Source organism: Lycorma delicatula, chromosome 6 (assembly GCF_047948215.1).
Source record: "Lycorma delicatula isolate Av1 chromosome 6, ASM4794821v1, whole genome shotgun sequence".
Classification (NCBI taxonomy): Eukaryota; Metazoa; Arthropoda; class Insecta; order Hemiptera; family Fulgoridae; genus Lycorma; species Lycorma delicatula.
This window is the reverse complement of record NC_134460.1, coordinates 157,763,481-157,785,628: the sequence shown is the minus strand read 5'-3', so window position 1 is coordinate 157,785,628 and position 22,148 is coordinate 157,763,481. Positions and strand designations below refer to the sequence as shown.

General features: G+C 28.1%; 1 protein-coding gene across 5 annotated transcripts in view; it reads left to right on the top strand.

Annotated features, from left to right (window-relative positions):
* The window catches only part of RhoGEF64C (Rho guanine nucleotide exchange factor at 64C), a 616,090-nt gene that overhangs the window by 23,548 nt on the left and 570,394 nt on the right, over positions 1-22,148 (top strand). For 3 of the 5 annotated variants that reach the window (XM_075368883.1, XM_075368879.1, XM_075368881.1), the window contains exon 1: positions 6,967-7,280. The exons of the other annotated variants lie outside the window; for them this stretch is intronic. The gene's annotated coding sequence lies outside the window, so the exon portion shown is untranslated. Of the gene's footprint in view, positions 1-6,966; positions 7,281-22,148 lie in introns of those variants that run through there. 5 annotated transcript variants of the gene reach the window in all.

The following is a 22,148-nucleotide window of genomic DNA, read 5'->3' as shown; positions in this document are numbered from 1 at the left end:
AGTTCTTGCACAGCCGAAAATTTGTGTTGTATTAAAAAGCGTAAAGCAACTTCTTTTTGTGATGAGCCTACAGAGAAGCCTCTACTCAGTAGGCTAAACACCTAACCGTAAAAAAAAATATAAAATTATCTGTTCCGGCCGGGTTCATGATTAAAAAATTATCTCGTCTGAATAAGAAAAGAATCAAAATTTGTGATCACTGGTAGTTTAGAAAGTAGTTGAACTACTTATAATCCTCTCGTCAAATTCAGTTTAAATTACAGGCTGTTAACAAAGTACGGCAATTTTCAAATAACATTTCAATGTTTTAACGTAGAAAAATTAAATTTAGCAAAATTAAATTTAGCTTCCTACTTTGAAACGTTTTTTTCGGTATGAGGATACCAAACTCCGAACACCCAGGGAACATAGAGGGGGGACAATTCAAAAAGTTTGAATGGAAAGGGTTAGGGTTGTAAGTGTTCTGCTCAAAGGCTGGTTTTCACATGGCCGCCCTCGTTTCTATGCCATCCGTTTCATTTTATAGGAATTTCCCTTTTTTTATATTGTCTACCAGCTTCATTCGTTTCCGATCTTTTGCTTTCCTCTCCGTTACAAATCCCTTCAACGCCGTCACAACAGGCAGTCACGTGTCAGCCAATGTCCCAGCCGACTGCATTTTCTTCTTTTTATTATTTCAATAATCGCCCTCTCTTCTCCCACTCTACGAAGCACCTCCTCATTCCTCCAAACCTACACTTCAAAGGCTTACAATCTTCTCTCCTCTCCTTTCCTAATAGTCCATGTCTCTGCCTCCAAAAAGGGCCACATTCCACACAAAACATTTCGCAATTATTTTCCTTAGTCGCAGATCTAGTTTAGTACACAGCACTCTTTATCATTTTGCTGAATGCTTCCTTTGCTCTAGCAATTCGTACTTTAACTTCCTAATCGCACTTTCTTATCTTCCTTAATAATTAGACACCAGGTACTTGAAGGTTGCCACTTGCTCAACCTTATTTTCCCCCAATCCCAACTGATGCCCTTTTGGTTGAATTGTTAATTATCATGCTTTTTGTCTTCTTTATATTTATCTTCATCCCATACTCCTCGCAGGTTTGATTTATTCTTCTCAACATTTAATTCATCATGTACTCACTGTCTGCCAATATTGTCTTGTCATCAGCGAACTTAATGCACTCTATCCTCCTAATAATGTATTACAACTCTCGTTAGGGTTGTAATACATCATTATAAAGGCCATTGAAAACTCCCTAAAATTGTACGTAAAAAAGCTCAGGCTACGCGGTCCTAACCGTATTGGCGGCAATGTAATATTTCTCACAGCTAGCTGCACCTTAAATAATGGTCTTATATCGAAAAATAGATCGTTTTGAGATAGCATTCGCTAAATTCTATTTTTATACGTTTAACTGCTGATATATTATTTAAAAGATAATGCCTAATTATTTAGAAAGATGACGTTCATTCAAAAGCTAATAAATAATCTTGTTACATGTTTTGTTCAACGCGCTGACTAACCATAAAAAAGAAGTAGCTTTATTGTACTTTTTGACTATTCAAATATTCCCGTACCGGCGAGGGTAATGTCTTGAATTTTGATACAAATTCTCAATTGATAACAAAGAATATTGTGATAGGTATTCTCTTGTGTTTACATTTTAAATCGGTCAATTTAGTAGTTAAGGTTAATTAGACGAGGTTAGCGAGCGAAGTGAACGTTAGGTTATGTTGATTCGTAAGAAATTCAGAGCACGAAATATTAAACTAATCTAACATTATCCTTAATTCTAATCCTAATCTTAGCTTTAACCTTGACCTAAACTTTACTAAATAACCTGAATATGGGAATATGTAATTTTTTGATTTAAAAAATGTTTGTAAGTCAAAACGTTTACGGTAGAGCGACATTTTTTATACGACTGCTCAAAAAGGAGTGTAATATATTTAGGGTCTATGTATGTATGTTTGTTACACCATAGCAGCTCAACGGCTGAACCGATTTATATTATGACCCCGCGTGCGTTGTAATCCTTACGTTACTGGTAGTGTCATGGGCTATATCTTTATATATATATATATATATATATATATATATTTCTTGTGTGCGTGTGTATGAAAGTGAACTCCTCCTAAACGGCTGGACTGATTTTGATGAAATTTTGTGTGGGGATTCGAGAATGATTTAGATTCACAATTTGGTCCACTGGAAAATGTTATTTTAATTAATTTTTTATTTATAAGTAGTTGTTGATTTTGGAATGTTTTACATTGGATCCGGCAAACTGCACTACCATCGTAGTATCGAATATTCAATAATATTCTATTTTAATTTTAGTTTGTCCCGACAGTTGGTGCTGCGATCAAATTGAGAAAAATATTTCGTAATTTCGTGTTATTATTGTGTTACAAAAAATCGCGAGAAAACAATTTTTTAATAAATAAGAGGCTAATAAATCAGATGGAAATGTAAACAAAGGAAAACCAATCAGATCAATGCAAGATGGCCGCTGTCAAACACAACGACCAATCACAAAGAGCCCGTATGGCTGTTGCCGATGTAAACAAAATCACAACTGATTAAGTTAGAAGTAGGCAGCACTGCGATTGCGTTTAGAACTGCGCGTATTGAGAAATATTATATTATTTATTGAAATAACGTTTTAAAGTTTAATTAAAAAATATACATTGTGCAAATTTGTAAGGTACAGTATTGAAGTGAAAATGTTTTTTTAATTTATTTATGTGTTGTTGATCTTGGGATGGTTAAGTTTCACAATTGGGTCCGGTAGGCAGAGCTGCGATCGCGTTTTAGAAGTTTTTTTTAATTTTTGGTTTATCAGTCAAACCCCGTAGTTGGTGCTGCGATCGTATTCTAGGAATTTTTTTTATTTTGTTGCTTTTTCGCATATCAGTTACTTGCGTCGTAGCTTAGTGTTGTTCTTACATTAAAATTCGTGTTTAGAGAATAGTTTGAATTAAATCTGATAGGTAGTGCTGTTCTGACAATTGGATTTATTTACATTCTGAATTTTATAAAGTTATAGGTGAAATTTTATAAGGTTCCGTAATGTTTTGTAAGTTTCTTAATGTTCAGTATTAATTGTAATGATATTGCAGCCGCACCACTTTTCGTTAAAAAATTATTTTCACCGAATACTGTGATTAGAGAATGGTGTGAATTAAATCCGATAGGTAGTGCTGTTGTTTTGCCATTTGGATTTATTTACATTCTGTGAAAAGTTAAATTTTGTTAAATTGCTAATGTTCAGTTTTTTAAGGTTTTATGAAACTTTCAATTGTTGTCATTTAATCTGTATGTATACTCAGATCTAGCAATAGCGAAGCATTGCCGAGTCTGCTAGAATTGCGCGCTTATTGAGAATATTATATTATATTATTATTTATTGAAATAACGTTTTAAAGTTTAATTAAAAAATGTACATCGTGCAAAATTGTAAGGTCCAGTATTGAAGTGAGTATTTTACGTGATTTTTCATGAATTTTAATGATCTATGCACGTGTATTCAATAAGAATCAACTTAACCTACAAATTTAAATTGTCAGTTCTCATTTGATTCTATGCAACTTATGACGTATTGAACGGCTCTTTGAAAATACAAATTTAAGTTTGTAAAATAAATTATAACATTTATAAAATTAAAATATAAGTTACTTATAATATAGTTTAAAGTATATTTAAAAAATTGAATTTATAATGTTTTAGCCGATTAATTTTATAAAAAAGTTTTCTAAAATTATTTCAATTTACAATTATCTAGAATTTGGTAAAATAGATGTTAAAATAAAGAATGAGAAAAACGATAAAAATTTCTACTAAAATTTTAACTACGTTGCTTTTTTACAGTGCTTTAATTTTTTATTAAAGCTACATGGTTATGAAACATCAAAATTATTAAATTAAATTTAAAAAAAATATGTAGGAGGTACTTTTTTAGAATGATGTTAAGTGAAAATTAGTAGTAATGTGGATGAAAATTTATTAATTACTCTAATTATTAATTTTACGACGTTTCGATTTTTTAATTCAGTTTTCATCGGACATCTCAATATTTAGTGAAAATAAATATTAACCATACTACACATAATTAATCAATAAATCCGTTATAATAATACAACAATCACAAACTGATAATAGTCATATTAATGAAATTTCGTCCACATTCCTGCTAATTTTAACTTAATTAAGTTACTTATATTTATGTGTGTGCATTTATTACAGAATAATGCCACGTCAGGACAACGTCCGTCGGGCCCGATAGTATATATATATAATTTTTTTTAATAAATAGATTTAAAAAGTTAGAAAAAAATACTATATAAAAAATAGTCACCAGCACGCCCTTTAATTTTCCTATATTAGTAATTACTCTAATTAAAGAGCAATGTTTGTCGCCCGCATGCATAACGCGCAGAAGAATTGCCACGGGTCAAACTATTCCCAGACGGTAGGAACGGTTCAGAGAATACCGGGCAGTGCCCGTAACTCTACTTGACTACTTCCAGTCCAGTCAAGTGTAATGAGTAACGAAAGGAGATTACAAACCACCATTAAAATTAGGAGATTACAAACCATTTTACTTCCTCTCAACTGTAGAATTAACATAAAGCTCAGCAAAACGTTTTTGTTTGTGGTCGCTTACACCAAAATGGAGTCGAGCCTAGTATTGTTGTTCAAAACGTTCACCTTGTGATGGGTAATATTTGAGGGACTCAGTAATACTGCCGTAAAGCCTTAACGGATCTAACTGTAATTGTCCAAAATTTAGGGTGCTCCGCACTTCTACATTAAACTGTCGTGTAGTGAGTGATCTGCACTGACCGGACATCCTACTTTTTTTTTAGTTTTATTTTGATAATCGTTTCTTTTTACTTTTAAAAGATTTAAAGTTTGTTACTTACACAGATTGTAAAATAATTTTAGATTAACAGACTTACCAAAAATTTTACTTTTAGTTTCTCTTCATTTTTGTGAATAGATTTTTAGACGATAAAATATCGCGTAGTAAACAAAACTATGGGAAAATAAATTAAGACTATTCTCAGTTTTTATTTCCTTGTACGAAGTAAAGGAAGTATTGTGATCGCGAAAAATTTCGATTTTCAGATTTCAACGGAAATATTCATTTTGACCATCCGTGAATCCATTTTGACTAGTTCAGAGTGATGACTTTCTTTTTCCTGTTTAGCCTCCGGTAACTACCGTTTAGATAATTCTTCAGAGGATGATATGTATGAGTGTAAATGAAGTGTAGTCTTGTACATTCTCAGTTCGACCGTACCTGAGATGTGTGGTTAACTGAAACCGAACCACCAAGGAACACCGGTATCCACGATCTAGTATTCAAATCCGTGTAAAACTACTTGAACGCTGGAACTCTCGGCTTCCAAATCAGCTGATTTGGGAAGATGGGTTCACCACTAGACCAACCCAGTGGGTTTCAGAGTGATGTCTGTACGTATCTCGCATAAGTCAAAAACGAGATTAGCCGTAGGATGTTGAAATTTTGGATTTACGACTGTTGTAACATCTAGTTGTGCACCTACCTTTTTGATTGCAATCGACTGAACCGAGTCCAAAAAAGCCCAAAATCTTAAATAAATAATTGAAAGTTTTTTTAACGATATAAGTTTTTACAATAAATAATTATATATATAAAAGACATATAAAATTATATGCCCTTTTAAAAATGTGTATATGTAATTTAATAGACATAATTATTACATATGCGTATAGATAATAGATTTGATGAAACTGATTATTTAATATTAATTGAAAATTATAATTTAGAATCGTATTACTTTTAGATTTTGTAGTTTAATATCTGTTTAATTTTATTTAATTATTCCGGAATTTCTGTTTATTTTATCTACGTTAAAGTTAACTACAGAGTAACTGAAAAATAGACTCTCACAAGAACAACATATATACACTTGAGGCATACGCGCCCAATCATTAATAAATTGCAAAAAATTCTTATCTTTTAGTGCATTACTTCTCTGATATTGTCGGACATATTCTCTCTGCCGGAGTTGATCATCAATTCCCTTTATAGGTTTTATGTTGCCGATCATTTAATCGCTCTTTAGTTTGATATAATTCTTCTGATCTTAATTTGTTCTCTAGTTTTCAAATTTTCTCTCTTTTTATTCATCATCCTCTCTTAATCTTTTTATTGTTTCCTGGGTCGTAACATTTTCTTCCTCTTTATATTTATCATCTTCTGTTAAATTTTTTATTCTTCCCTTTTTTTTATCATTTTCTTTCTCTTCATATTCATCTTCGTCTTTTTTTGAGATACATTTCTTCATGCTATTTATCTTTTTCTTGTATGATTGTGTTTACTTTTCATTTTTGATTATTCACCCAATAATCTAATAATAAAAACTGCATTTTTTACAGCATAAGGTTAACATTTGAAACGGTATACAGGAATTCACTAATCGGAATAGCTTATTATTAACTTTTGTTTATACTACCAGAAATCTGAAACTTTTGTTAATCACCAACTCAGGAAGATACTAATAATACCAATCTCGTAATACGAATAATTTACTCTATAATATTTCGTATAAGATTGTTGAATTAATAATTGTGTAAATATTTGATGTTAATAAAAACTAATAATACAGCAATTGTGTAACTGTCCATTTTGTTAAAGAATTTGAGGACTCACTTTCGAATGAAATATGTTTAAATGAAGTGCAGCAAAAAATGCGTATTTGAAATTTATAGGCGTTCATGCGGTGTCCACATCAGATTTTTTACTGTTATTATGAAGCGACAAAGTCATCTGTAAAAATACGTATAACGCGTCTACAATTTATAAGTGAAAAGGTAAAATTATACAAATAATTTTAACGGAGGGAAATTTTTGAGTAAGAAAGGGATATTTCTAGTTACACACCTGGAAAGGTAATCCTACTGTCAGTTGGTCGCGGAGAGTTGTTTCGGTGGTTGATACGTACTGTTGTTAACTGTTACAAGATCGTTTAAGTTTCTAAAAGCCTTCACCCACTTTATGACTGTTTTATTTTTTTTAAATCTGGTTGTTATTATTATTGACAGATTATTGTGCAGTTTAAATTTTGTGTTTGATTTATATATTTAGTGTATTTTTAGTGAGTTTATGACACGTGTGTAACCGCAACAAGTGGTGTTCCAATTTGTTATTTTTTAAATTTTTTTATTATATTGCACTGTAGGTTTATTTTAATTCTGTTCACTTTTCTTTGGATTTATTCATCACTATTTTAAGGTAAGAGTATTACAAATTATTTATTTTTTGTGCTTGAGTTTATATTTTAATATGATTTTTATTTTAAATTCAGTAGAAGTGTTTACTTTCAATTATGTTTTATAAATTTGTTAAATTCTGAAAGCAGAGTATAAACACATTTTACTATGATTAATTGCTGTATATAGGAGGTCGTTACGAATCGGGTGTTTCTTTTTTTGTCAATTTATACATGACAGTTCGTGTGATATATTTGAACTTTACTTACAATTCCTTTTGTTTTACTTCTTTTTTTTTTGTTAAATTGCTGCAGACTGTTTCGTTGTAATTGATGTTTAAATATCAGCGATTGCAGTTTATCATGATTATAATATTATTAGTTATTTCCTTAATGAATTGAATTTAAAACTTCTCACCTCAGAGAGAGAATATTGTTTCATTAAAATTTCTCTTTATATTTAGGCTGTTTGTAACTAATGGTTTTTTTTATTCTTCAGTTTGCGATGTTCTGAGACATACTTTGTTTTGTTTTGTTTTTAATCTTAATTTCATTATTAAAAAACATATTTTCCGGATTTATAACGATACGGCATTAAATGTATTTTCTTAAAAAACAACTTTGATTTAAAATCATTTACTTTGTCCGTTCTGTACATTCTCTTCGTCCATTTAATTTTTTTGCAATATCTCTATCGGTTCATAACTATAAAAAATAAACCCTTATTAACAAATTTTTTAGTTAAAAACAAAATTCTTGGTAATTGCGGTATAATAATCATTTATTAAATTTATTTATTTTTTATTATTAAGTAATCTCGAACACTATGCGCACATATATTTTTAAAAAGTTAATGAAAAAAAAAAATTGAGAAATATTATCTTTGTCGGAAATTTAACTCGAGACCAGATGCATTCAAAGCCAACATGAAAAACAACTATGCCAATTTTTGATTAAGAAGTAATTATTTCTATTAGAAATTTTTTTTATAATAATTATATTTTTCATTCTGCCGTACCTTTTTATTTATAATAAAATTTCTTATAAATTTGTAATTTTTAATTAAATATACTTAGATTAGGATTTTTCTTTTACAATTAATTTAAATACCGGGATATGATAATTATGCCAGTAATTATCTACTTTTTGTTGTAATTTTGAATGACTAATAATTATTTAAACGGAATGAAATTAACCCAAACGTTTGTTAGAATTTATTATAGCAACCTGACAAATTTTTTCTTACTTTTCTAGTTTTGAATGAAGATATTAAGTAAATTTTTATTACTTAAATTTATATGTAAAATTAACGATTTGATGTTGCAAATGTTACCGGTTACAATTAACTGTCAGAATAATTTAAAAAAGAAAAAGTAACATACATCGTACTTACAAGCATAGCCTTTGTTCGCTGCGTTTAACGTTCAGCTGCTGCTGAGTTACCCGTTGGGGATGAGTTAGGCAATCTTATACGCATCAGATGAACTTTTACTTAGTTACAGTTTTATTTGTTTAAATAAAACAGTTTATTAAACAGAAATTATTTTATTCTAAACCTAAATAGTCGTATTTCACACTTAATTTTTTTTGAGTTTTACGTAATTTTTTTCGCTATTTGAGAAACAGTTCGGAGAATCATTCTTACGTACAATTTTTTACCATTATTCTCCGATAAATATCTGTACTGCATTAATTCGGAATGAAATTTTTTCATACCACGACTCTAAGCAAAGCATTTCCGGATTTTTGTATGATCTTATTTCTTATTTTTAGCTCTCGAATCGGCTCCCAAATTAGTGTTCTTTCTTTGTGGAAATACTTTCTAGTCCATTTTACTCGATGTCTGAAAGAAAGATTATAAATTTTCAATTTTAATAACAATTTTTATAAAATAATTACAAAAATTATATATATATAAAAAAAGCGCAAAAATCAATGTAAATATTCAGTCATTTGACTGGTTTGATGCAGATTTCCAAGATTCCATATCTAGTGCTAGTCGTTTCGTTTCGGTATACCCCCTACATCCTACCTCTCTAACAATTTTTTTTACATATTCCAAACGTTGCCTATTTGTTCCTTCTACCTGTTCCTACAATATTAAAGCGACTATTCCATTATGCCTTAATATGTGGCCTATAAGTCTGTCTCTTCTTTTACCTATATTTTTCAAAATGCTTCTTTCTTCATCAGTTTGCCGCAACACCTCTTCATTTGTCACCTTGATTTCCATCCATCTGGTTTTTAACATTCTCCTGTAGCAGCACCGCATTACTTTAGCTTCTAATCTTTTCTTCTCGGGTAATCCGATCGTCCAAGTTTCACTTCCATATAAAGCTACGCTCCAAACATATACTTTCAAAAAATAATTTCCTGACGTTTAAATTAATTTTTGATCTAGTTTAATAAATTTTAATTTTAATTAAAGCCATGTTTAAGAAATTGGAAATTTTTGATTAATTTATTATTGTAAAAATATCTTTTTTAGAATTGTTTTATGTAATCGCTTGGATTTCCATAATACTAACCTTCAACAGTAGTTATGATACAAAATTAAAAAGTTGTTCGATTAAAATCTGTTAGGAACAAAGTAAATTGAAATTGTTTTTATAAGGAAATTTCACAATCTTTTTATATTTTTTTTTTACTTTCTTTGTACAAAGTAAAGGAAGTATTGTGATCGGGAAAAATTTCGTTTTTCAGATTTCAATGGAAATATCCATTTTGACCATCCCTGAATTCATTTTGACTAGTTTCGGCGTGACGTCTGTTTGTATATATGTACGAATGTATCTCGCATAATTAAAAAACGATTAGCTTAGGATGTTGAAATTTTAAATTTAGGACTGTTGAAACATCTAGTTGTGCACAACTTCCCCTTTTGATTGCAATCCTCTGAACCAAAAGTGTCTAAGAAAGCCTTTGTCTTAAGTGTAGCAATTAGTCCTCATTGAGAGCTTTTCAACAGTATGTCATAAGTGGTACTTCTAGAATTATAGCCAATTAAAATTTTAATTAATGAAATATTTTTATCTTACAAGGGGAAGGCATATCGGTTCGAATTTGACTTCATTTCTTCTTTTTTTTAACTTAAATATATTGATTTATTAATAATTATAACCCTTATATTTGTAAAAAAAAAATTTTAAAAATCAGAATTTTTTAATGAAATAATATTTTATTTAATTTTCACTTTAAAAAAAATGTGCAAATGTAAATTAATAGGCGTACCAGGAGGTCATGTGTTGTACACATCAGATTTTTAATTTTTACCATAATATTTGTATTAGAATTTATCGTTTAATGGATTATTCTACTTTGCCGGCTTTAAAGTATGTAGATAACATATTTTATTATTGGATTTTAAAATCTTTGAAACTGTTTTAGTTCACAGATTCTGTTGTTACGTATGATCGTTCTTTATACTTTTACAAATTTTTTTTAAATTTTAATGATCTTAGTAAGGAGGAGGGGGGAATCGTTTTTATAATTTTTATCACAAATTCAATCCGTACTCACAATGAAATACGCAAGTTTCGATGATTCTTCTTTTTAAATTTTTTAAAAGAAATTTGTATGGCGTAACGATCGATTATAATATTCTTTCCTCGAGGTGTTTTCAGAATCTAATATTTTTAAAAGAAGTGTTACATATTAAGGATGCATCTAAAAATGATGAATATAAAATGTAAATGTAAATATTTTGATTTGTTAGTTATAAGTAGAGACCGGATTATATGCATTTGCATATTAAGCCCATTCTCACCGGTTATTACATATTTTCCTTAAAATCTAGCGATGATGCATATTTACAATATTTTCGGTAGGGTACCTTGTAATAAATGAAATCCTACGTTGTAGGCGGCCAAACCTATTAGCTGCGCACTTAGTAGCCGCGGAACAGTACCTCTGTTTGTGTTTACAAAAGTAAAAAAAAACATGTTAAATAATTGTTAATTATCGAATTTATCGATATGTTATTCAACTACTTACTAATTGTACGCTCATTTTGAAATGAAAAAACTAAAAATTACTATTTTTATTATTATTTAATGTTGCATATTTCGACACTTTTCGTACGTATTTTTCATGTATGTGTACATGCATATTTCGAGCTTTTTATGTTACGTATAATCCGATCTCTGTATTAGAATCCAATACTTATAACTAGAGATATATGTAGCTTGACTTTATTGTGATATTTTTCGAGAGTAATTTGAAAAATAATTTTTTTTTTATTTTTGAAAAAAAATTTATTTATCGAAATTAAAATTACTTTATATATTTAAATAGATTAAAAAAATTAGAAAAAAAAATTATACTGTATAGAAAATTGTCACCCGCACGCTCTTTAATTATCCTACATTAATAAGGGCAATGCTTTTTTTTTGGGAGTCGTCTTTTTCATTTTTAATATTTATCTTGTTTATTTTAACTTTTATTATTTTAATTTTGTTTTTGATTTTTAACAAGAATTTTTTTACATTGACTTTTTGATCTTTAATTAAAGTTATAATTTTAATTCTACCGATAACAAAGAATTTATTTTTGTACGTTTTATATTAGTATTATTATTATTATTATTATCTTTTATATTTTGGCCGATCCTTCTTGCCTTCATTTATTCAAGGAGCAAGGATAGCGTCATTGGTTCCACTCCCGGTTGTAAGTGGCCTATTCAACTTCATTAAGAGAATTTTATTTCCTGTTTTCTTCTAGTTTTTACTTGATTTTGTTTAGTATTACTTATAAAGGTCATTACAGCAACGTCTTTTTTTTGGATAATAATTTTTCATCGATTTTCAGTTCAGAAGGTACAGTAAACTAAAGAACTTTTTGAAACCGTTGGGTCGTGTTGTGACATCTGCTTCGTTCTTGGTCGGGTATCCTTTTTTACTTCGTTGTACGAAGTATAGAAAATATTGATCGCGAAAATTTTCAGATTTCAACCGAAAAATCCATTTTGACTAGTTTCGGCGTGACGTCTGTACGTACGTATATATCTCGCATAACTCAAAAACGATTAACCGTAGGATGTTGAAATTTTGGATTTAGTACTGTTATAACATCTAGTTGTGCACCTTCCCGTTTGATTGCAATCGACTGAAACAGAAGTGTTCTAAAAAACCTGAATTCCAAAAAAATTGGATGTTTGACTTTTTCTTAACTGCAGTAATAAGCCCTTATTCAGAGCTTTTCAACAATATATTATAAATGGTACTTATTTTCATCGGTTCCAGAGTTATAGCCAAATAAAAGTTTAATTAATGAAATCTTTGGGTCTTGCAAGGGGAAGTCAAGTCGGTTCAATACGACTTCACTACTTTTTTTTAAAAGTTTTTTCTTAATTTAAATATATTGATTCATTAATAATTATTAACCTCTGATTGTAAAGACATTTTTACGATAAATAATATTCAATAATAATAATAAATGAAAAATTATCAGAAGTTATTAATGAAATAAACTTTTATGTATTTTTCATTTACAAAAAATGCGTATATGTAATTTAATAAGTGCACAAGGAAGTCATGTGATGTCCACATCAGATTTTTTTTCTTATGTCAAGAAGATTAAGGAAGGTCTACAATGGTAGATGAAACCATAAATAAAATTAATATCAAATACTGAAGAAATTGACGCCAAATAAAAACTTCCCACAGAGTTTTAGTTAACCATCAGTAGTAGTAAACCTTTTGCCGTGTATTCTCCACATTATTGTTGCATGTTTCTTGCCTTTTACATTTCTTTTAGATCGCTTCAAAAAACTATTATGAATTATGTAAAATCTATGTAAATTAAAGGCGTAAAGGTATAATTAAATTAACCGAATGTTGGTTGTTTTAAATTTAATACAAAATTTAAAAAAGTCAAAATTAAGAACTGTATTTTTTCAGTCAAATACTTTTTATATATTGAATATTAATTAGATTTTTAAAAATTGATGTAACAAGTTAATCAACTGATTTTTGTTATTACATTAAATAATGTTTTACTTAACATTAAAAGCCTATTTTAAATTGTGCGGGTGACGATTTTCTATGTAGTACAATTTTTTAAAATTTATTTAAACATATTTATACAGTCTATTACACTCCCCAGTCATAGACTCGGGTAGTGTCTTTATATGTTAGTTTTTTTATATATGTATTAACAATTCCTTTTTTTATGTTTATGTCAATTTGTTTTATTTAAAAAAAAAAAAAAATTATACAGGAAGTGTTCATCATTATAACTGTACTTATTATTATCGTTTGACGTTTAATTGTTTACTTCCTGTAGTAAAATACTGTTTACTATTTTTAATAAAGTTATTGTTTAAATTTGCAGGATATATAATATTTATATCTTAAATATTATTTATTTCATAACAATGGAAATAATGCTGATTTGAATTTTTAACTGTCGCAAAAATTCTTTAAAGAAATCCGATGTTAACGATATTTATTAAAAAATATATAAATATTTATTTAATTTAAAAAATATATTTTCGTTCGTAAAAATGCCAAGCATATTTTTTAAATTACGTTTGTCTTTTATTTAAACTAAATAAATTAATTTTAATTCGTTATCATTTTTTTAAACGAATAATTATATTTTGTTCTTCGGAAATATGATATTTATGTAAATCACATTTTACCGATCGTATTTCAAAATTTTTAATGAATTATTTATATTAATGATGAACGTGATGATATAAAATTTCACTAAGATCTGTTAGTTTTATTTTATTATTATATTTAGATATTTGAAACTAGAAAGTAAGTTTTATTTCTTGTATTACAAATATACGATTTTTTTTTCTGTACTATATTGTAATATTACCAGTTTAATTCTTGGAAAGTAGTTATTCTTCAATACGTAATTTAATATCGTTTATTGATTAATCTGTGATGAAATTATAGATATTTAGAAAAATTATTGATATTTGAACAAATATTCCTGGTGAAAAGAACTTAGAAATTAATTCAAAAAATTAGAAAAGAAACTTATTTAAAATTTATAAATTTGTTATAAATTTAATATATATTTGAAGACATTTTTTCAAAATGTAAAAAATAATATAGATTAAATTACAATTTGGGTGTTAAAAGTACAGTAAAATTCGATACAAATACATATATATATATGAAGAGTGATTCTAGAGCTTAAGGGAAAAAATTTATATAAACATATGTCCGAAAACGCTTTCTTATCGAGTTACAGATAACGGAAAAATTCGCCCGATTTCAGCCGGTGAAATGAAGTAACTGAAATTTTAAGACGTTATATATGGGGTAAACTTGATGGTTTCTTATGTTTTTTGATCTGAATAATCGAATAAAATAGGCCCCAGAACATGTTTCGTAGGAAAAACAAATCTCCCGTTGTTTTCATGATACCAAACTGAAAACGGAAAAATTCGGTGTAGAAAATACTTTCTGTTTTTTTTTTGAGGTTTGAAGTACAATAACTTTCTTAAATAACTGATAAATGCTTAGATTTTATTATTAGAACTTTGAAAATTGGTGTAATAAAATATATGAAAAAAAAAACACTTTACAAAACAGAACATAATTTAAGTATTTGTAAAAATGAAAACGACAGTTTTTAGTACAATAAATTCAGATTGAAAACTTTTGATTTTTGTGAGATTCCAAGAGGATTTTATAAGACAGTGAGACACACAGCGAGAGAGAGAGAGAGAGATCCCAAATGGAATATTCAAATGGAGCGATATTCATTTGTGCGAAATTTGTGCCATTATTGTTCAGCCAGTCATTTATTCACAACGGGTGATATTAAAAATTTGTTTTTGTTTGGAGAGTTGACGGAATTTAGGAATTTATGTTTAATTTACGGTATAGTAAATAAAAATAGATTGACTGTTGTGCGTGAATACCGGGTAAACAAAGTTATTTAATTCTAAACCTAAAGAGGTGTATTTTCCGACAAAACGTTTTCATGTTTTACTCCGTTTTTTTTTAAACTTAAAAGAGAAATAAAGATTTGGGACCACGTGTAATCGATTGTTTAGATTAAAAACCATAAGAAAGAGCCAAATTTCGCCCTCGATTTATATCCCCAAGTATTTTAGTACGGTTTAGTTTTATTGATGGAGCAGAAAGCAGTGTTAAATCATTTTCTCGAGCCGCTAACAAACCGTTTTCTTACTTATTTTTATATGAACCTTTTTTTAATTTTAGCTATAAAGTCATCTTCCGAGAGATTGCCATGCAATTTGCAATCATTCTCTCTCTCTCATGAAAGCGGATTTTCATGAATTTTTTTTTAGATTTTCACCTAAACTACGTGATAATTTAAATCATGGTGGGTATAATTTTAAGTAAAGACAAAATTAGGAAGGTTTAATACTGTGTATTATCACTATTTTTTTCAGTATTTAAAAATGAGATTAAACATAATTTAATACAGTAAATATTATTCATTGTTTACTTGTTGTTGTTAATTATTCGTTCATTGTTAACTTGTTGAACGTATCGTAAAAAATTATGTTATTTTGTTAATATTTCGATTCGGATTTGAAGATTATTTCTTATTATTAACTCTATTATGTTTCATTGTATTGTATTTTTTTTTCAAACTAATGATATACTTTAATACGTACATAATTGGCAATGTAGAACAAATTGTTAAACAGTCAAATTATCTTTAATATTATAATCAGCTGTCAATAATGTTAATATATGACAAATTTACTAAAAAAAAAAAAAATCAGGGGAAATCTTTTTTATCTATTATTTGTTAATCTTTTTTTGAAGGTTGGTTACTCTCTATTCGTAATTTTCTTTATTGTTATTAGAATTTTTAGTAACGATTATTTTTTTTTCTTCCTTGTATTAGTTGATGTGTTTCATACACGATTTATAACAAGTATGGTTAGGTTATGTGTATATTCTTAATGGGTAAGGTTGGTTTGTTCTCTTGTTTCTAGCCGGCTTGAATTCTATCTTATGTTTGAAAAATAGTACCGAGTACTTTCACCGACATCTTTTAACACAACACAACGGGGTATAACCGCAGTTATTCGTGCTTTAAGCAGCTAGCCTAGCAAAACCAACCTATCCACAGCTTACATAATTCCTACAATAACCACAACTAAGTTTTCCTTTTTTTTTATCTTTGTGTTACTGTGTAGGTGTCTCTGTATATATATATATATATACATACCAATACTAAAATAATATTACACAGTATTAATCTTTTTAAATATATATTATACCTGTTTTAGATTGTATATATATTTTTTAAATTTTATATGTATGTATAATTTGTACTGTTAACCCACTGCCATTTCAAATATTTGTCAATCTTAAATTTACTGCGTCATATAAAAAAAATAAGCAAATATTTATTAATATTTACAATTGATGTATTGTATTATTTTAATAATAATAATGTTGTAGCGTTATAAGTTTATTTTTTTGTTTTTTGTTTAACTTTCTTTTTAAAGTAAATATAAATTAAATTACAAGTAAAACATTTGTATAATTATTTTAATTTGTCCTATTTTTTTTAAATAATTTTTTAGTTATAATTACTTCCTTGTACGAAGTAAAGGAAGTATTGTGATCGCGAAAAATTTCGGTTTTCAGATTTCAACGGAAATATCAATTTTGACCATCTCTGAATCCATTTTGATTAGTTTCGGCGTGGCGTCTGTACGTATGTATCTCGCATAACTCAGAAACGATTAGCCGCTAGGATGTTGAAATTTTGAATTTAAGACTGTTCTAACATCTAGTTGCGCACCTTCTCTTTTGACTGCAATCGACTGACTCAAAATGTTAAAAAAAGCCCAAAATCCAAATATATTTTGATATTTTCTTAACTACAGTAATAAGTCCTCATTGAGAGATTTTCAACAATATATCATAAGTGGTACTTATTTTCATCGGTTCCAGAGTTAATTTTAAGTAATGAAATATTTGGATATTAGGAAGGCGCATTGTTTCGAATCAGACTTCATCTCCTTTTTTAATTTAAATATATTAATTTATTAATAATTATTAACCTCTGATTATAAAAAAATTATAATAATTCAATATAACTATAAAAAAATAGAAAAAATATCAGAAGTTATTAATGAAGTAAAAATTTATGTGCTTTTAAAAATATGTATAAGTAATTTAATAGTCGTATAAGGAAGTCATGTTGGGACCACATCAGATATTTTTCATTATATTTTGGAAATTTTTATATTATTACATTATTATTTGTTTTAGTCTGGAATGTCATTATTTGTTTTATTATTATTACCATAAATCGATTATTTAATCAATCTATAAAAGCTTAATATTGTCTACTAATTGATTTTAAGTTGAGTTATTTTTTCAACTCGGCCCGATCGTAAGTTTTTAAGCTACCCTACATTTTACAAAATTATTTAACTATTTCTTTTGTATCAGAGTTAAATGCACTGTGAATAGCATTTTAAAAACTCTTGTTACAACGTCTTCTAATCGTTTTTTGTAGCCATTAACATTTGCGTCAGTTAATTATTAGGACTATTTTTGAGTTGCAGAAACGTATTTAGTTAGGTTGAAAAATTATATTTGAAATGTACTTTTCATTTGTTATGTATTTCTATTTTTCATAATGTTCAAAGATAAAATCTTTTCAGAGCACATATGGAATATTTTTTATATTCCATATGTACTCTGAAAATATTCCATATGTACTTTTTCATTTAAATATATGTTTAATGTTTTAGAAATTTATTATACATTAGTAGGAAAGTTCTCCAATTGTTTGTTGAAGTTGCATCCGTTTGTCAATATTTAATTTTTATTAAATATGGCAGTGATTCCCAAACTGTGCGCCGTGGCGCCTCGGGGAGCCGCCGCCTCTTCACAGGGTCGCCGCGAAATATTGTAAAAGCTTTAAAACATTAATTTAATGTTAATAAAGTAATAATAATAATAATGATACACAAGTTTTATTTATTTTTATCTTTTACTAACGAGTAGTCATACTTTTACTTAGGGTAAGGCGTCATGGAAAAATTTTAATTAAAAAATGGCGCCACGACTCGGAAGCGTTTGAAAACTACTGAAATATACTGTTTTAATGATTTCTAAAAAAACTAATCTGCAGTGGATGACTCTCTGAACTGAAATTGATATTATTTCCAAACCGTTCTATGTTGAAAAATCAATTTTCATATCGTGTATATAAATTAATTGATGAAATGTAATCTTCTTCATACCTGGCTTTGAACTTCTCTTGAAGTGAAGAGTAATCGGTTCGACCCAAAAGTGGGTGGTATTTACTTTTTTACATATAAATATGTATGTTCAAATCTCACTTTTAACCGCATGGCTCCATTTTGTGAAGGAAGTTCGTTTAATTTCCTCATAATACATTTTTCAGAAAGAACTTTTAAATGATAAATATAAGGCGTGGAGCCAAAATAATTTTAATTAAAAAAAATTTTGTAAAAAAGTTCAAGAAACTTTGACAATTTATGTATGGGTATTTTTTTTATTCCGCAGAGATTTAATTCACAATCAATTTCGTTTATTTAAATTTCTTATTTTTATCAAAATGCAGATTTTATTTCCATTATATTTCTATAATAAACAGTTTTTTTCATACGGGAAACATTTTTTGTAAGGTTATCCTCATTTCAAGTTAAAAAACGAACTAAGAAATTTAAAGTAGTTACATTTTTTAAAATAATATTTAAAAAATCTACATTTTCTGTAAATTTCTTTCTTTCTGTTTTTAAAGTCGTTAACAAAGTAAACATCAGTCGGTAAATGCTATCCAAAAAAATTACAATGAAATTGTTAACCGTACGATAAGTCTACCAGATATCATTTCTTCCACTCAATTCTGCAATATAAATAAAACTATTTTTAACAAAACGATACTGATAGCAAAAAAAAGGTAAGACACTACCATTGTATTATCAAAATCTGTTATTTACAATTTTCTTTAAAAAAAATAAATACATGTTAAATATAATGTAATAGACAATAGATATAAGCAATAGAAAATGAACGCTGTTTAACAGGTCCATATAAGAAAAAAAAAATTGTTACAAAACTCTTACCGGCCCGATTTCATTTATTAAACAACGAATGATCGCAAGAATTGTATTATTTCTGTAAATGTGATATGTATTACATATAAATGAAATCGGGCCTGTAAAAGTTTTGTAACAAATTTTTTTTTTTTATTATATGGAACGCTTAAACATTGTTTATTATCAATTATTGTATATCTATTGTTTATTATATTATATTTAACATGTATTTTTTGTTTTAAAGAAAATTGTAAATTAATAACCGATTTTGATAATAGAAGTGGGTAGTGTTTTACCTTTTTTGATATCAGTATCGTTTTGTTAAAAACAATTTTATTTATATTACAGAAATTTTTATTTTTTGAGCGGAAGAAATTGTGTCTGCGAGACTAATTTTTTTTTTTGGATATCACTACGTTTTGTTAGATTATTCTTTTACTTTTTGTATGAATTACTGATTGTTGTCTTATGAATTTATTATTAAAATTTATTACCTTTCTAGAACAAACAAATAGATTTTTTTTTTTAATTTCTCGGCCAATTTTTTGTTGATAATCATATGGTTCACTTTTTCCTTTTTTAATAAAAAAATGACCTTCGCGAATCGAAGATCCGTAATGTAATATTTCACTTATTACTTCGTAAATGTAACCCTAGATTTTTATCGTATTCGTGGACACACTTTTTATGTTATTATTAAATGAACTTTCTTTTTTATTTCTTCATCAATTAGTTCAAATAGTTAATTGTAGAATAAACATTTTATCGATCGAATTTATTTCTGTTTTATGTAACAAATCTTTGTTGCCACATTTTGCAACACTTTCCTACTGTTCGTGTTTTTTTTGTGGTATATTAGCAGCTATGTTGTCTTGTAAATTAATCATTTTATTTTTTTTAATGAAGTGTCGGGAATTAAAAAAATTGTTTCATTTTCAGTACTTTCATTTACTATTAAAACAAGCTGTGGTATATTTTCTTTTAAATTTTATTATTTCAAGTACATTTTCAAGTTTTTGTACGCTACCTAGTACTGTCAAGTACTGATACCTAGCGGCGTGATTGGTAAACCCACCTTTTTGAGGAAAAAATGATACATTCGAATTCCGCGGTTTATCATATGGAAGAAAAAAGTCTAACAAAATTCGAGGTATTTTTTAAAAGTATTCTTTATTACAAATCTAATTGAACTGAAATATAATGTTTTCATGCTTATTTTTTAATTTTTCCCCAGTTTTCATTTCACTTTTAGGTTAGGTCATGTTTAGAACTGTCGTTGACTTCGCCGTGCCGTCCAGTTCTGCGGATTCTTACCGGTGAAGATCTAACGAACTTCTTGATAGTTATTAATTATTAAATTTCTGTCGACTTGACGTTGGAATTTAACGTTTTATATTTTAGTTAACATTTTTTAGAATCCGGGTTTTTTATTATTATTTTGTAATTAATATAAAATTATATATTTATTGCCAAATAATTAACTTCCATTGCTTGGTCAGTGTTTTGTGGTATAATCTGATAATGTTACAGCGGAATTGTTCTGTAGTGTTATAGGTTCCTTGTTTAAATCCACTATTAATCGTACACGTTACCGGTGTATTATAGTGTTTGAGGTTCAGCTGATTACATTTTTCGGCCTGAAACCGGATGAAATGGATTTTTAACACGTAGCCAGCCGACTTTGGAAAAAGAGAGACCGGTAGGTTGTTATTTCGATTTTATTTTTTTCGGTACAATTAATTTGTTATAAAATTATTTCACACATTCTTTCGATTTGAAATAATTGACTTATCTCTTATTTTTCGATTAGACATATGATTTATTTAATTGTTTGTCGTGAAATCAAATTTTATTTTGGATAGATTAAGTTCACCGATTAGGAATTAAAAGTCTGGTGTAGGGCAAGACGGATCATTGTTTATGTTTGGTGTATCTTGGCTGTGAAATCGAGCAGCTCTAACAAACTCTTTCCTATAAGTTTTGGGTCATGGAAGAATCATAAATTAATATATCGATTAAAAAAATACTGTTTTTTTGTCGTTTCGTTGATTCAGAATGGAACATAGTTACCGCTGTGACCTTAAAAAAAAATGATTGATTGTTAATATGAATTATATATATAATATATATATATTATATAACAACAACAATATAGGATAGATTTCTGTTAATTACATTAATGACTAGATTATTTCGGTTACTATAGCGCGATTTTTTCCACAAATATAAAAAAATAAAACTGTTAATTTTGTATGTAGTTGCACACACATATCTGTGAAACGTTAACGGAAGAAGAAAGCACACTTAAATCTATCTGCTAACTTTTTTTTTTTTTCATTGAACTTCATAGTAAATTTTATTTTTCTTAATAAATAATTATAAAAATACTTTGTCTGTCGTGTAAATTTCATCGCTTATTAAATTCATTATTACAAAAAATTAAGTGTTCTACATTTTTTTTAATCGACTACTTTGATGCCTATTTAAAACGGATTAATAATTTAATCAAAATGTGTTACTTATATTTATATATATTTGATTTATTTTAAATCGATTTTATTTCTTGTAGAAATAATTCATCGCAATATCGCGTGTTAGTAACAACATTAGTGTAGGTATACCGCACCGGCCGGTCTGTATTAAGCCTACAGTTATCTACCAGTCCTACAGACTTGACTGGTCGGTTGCCTTGTCTTGCTTGACACAGTTCTGATCTGGCCGTCTTCTCCGATCGGCATGGCGATGCACGTCCGATGATGTTACCAGTTTAAAGAAAGAAAGAAATAACTGGTTACAGAGTGAACGCAACGGATTGAATCGGAGAGGGGTTGCCGTCAGTTGGATGTGGTAACGACTACGA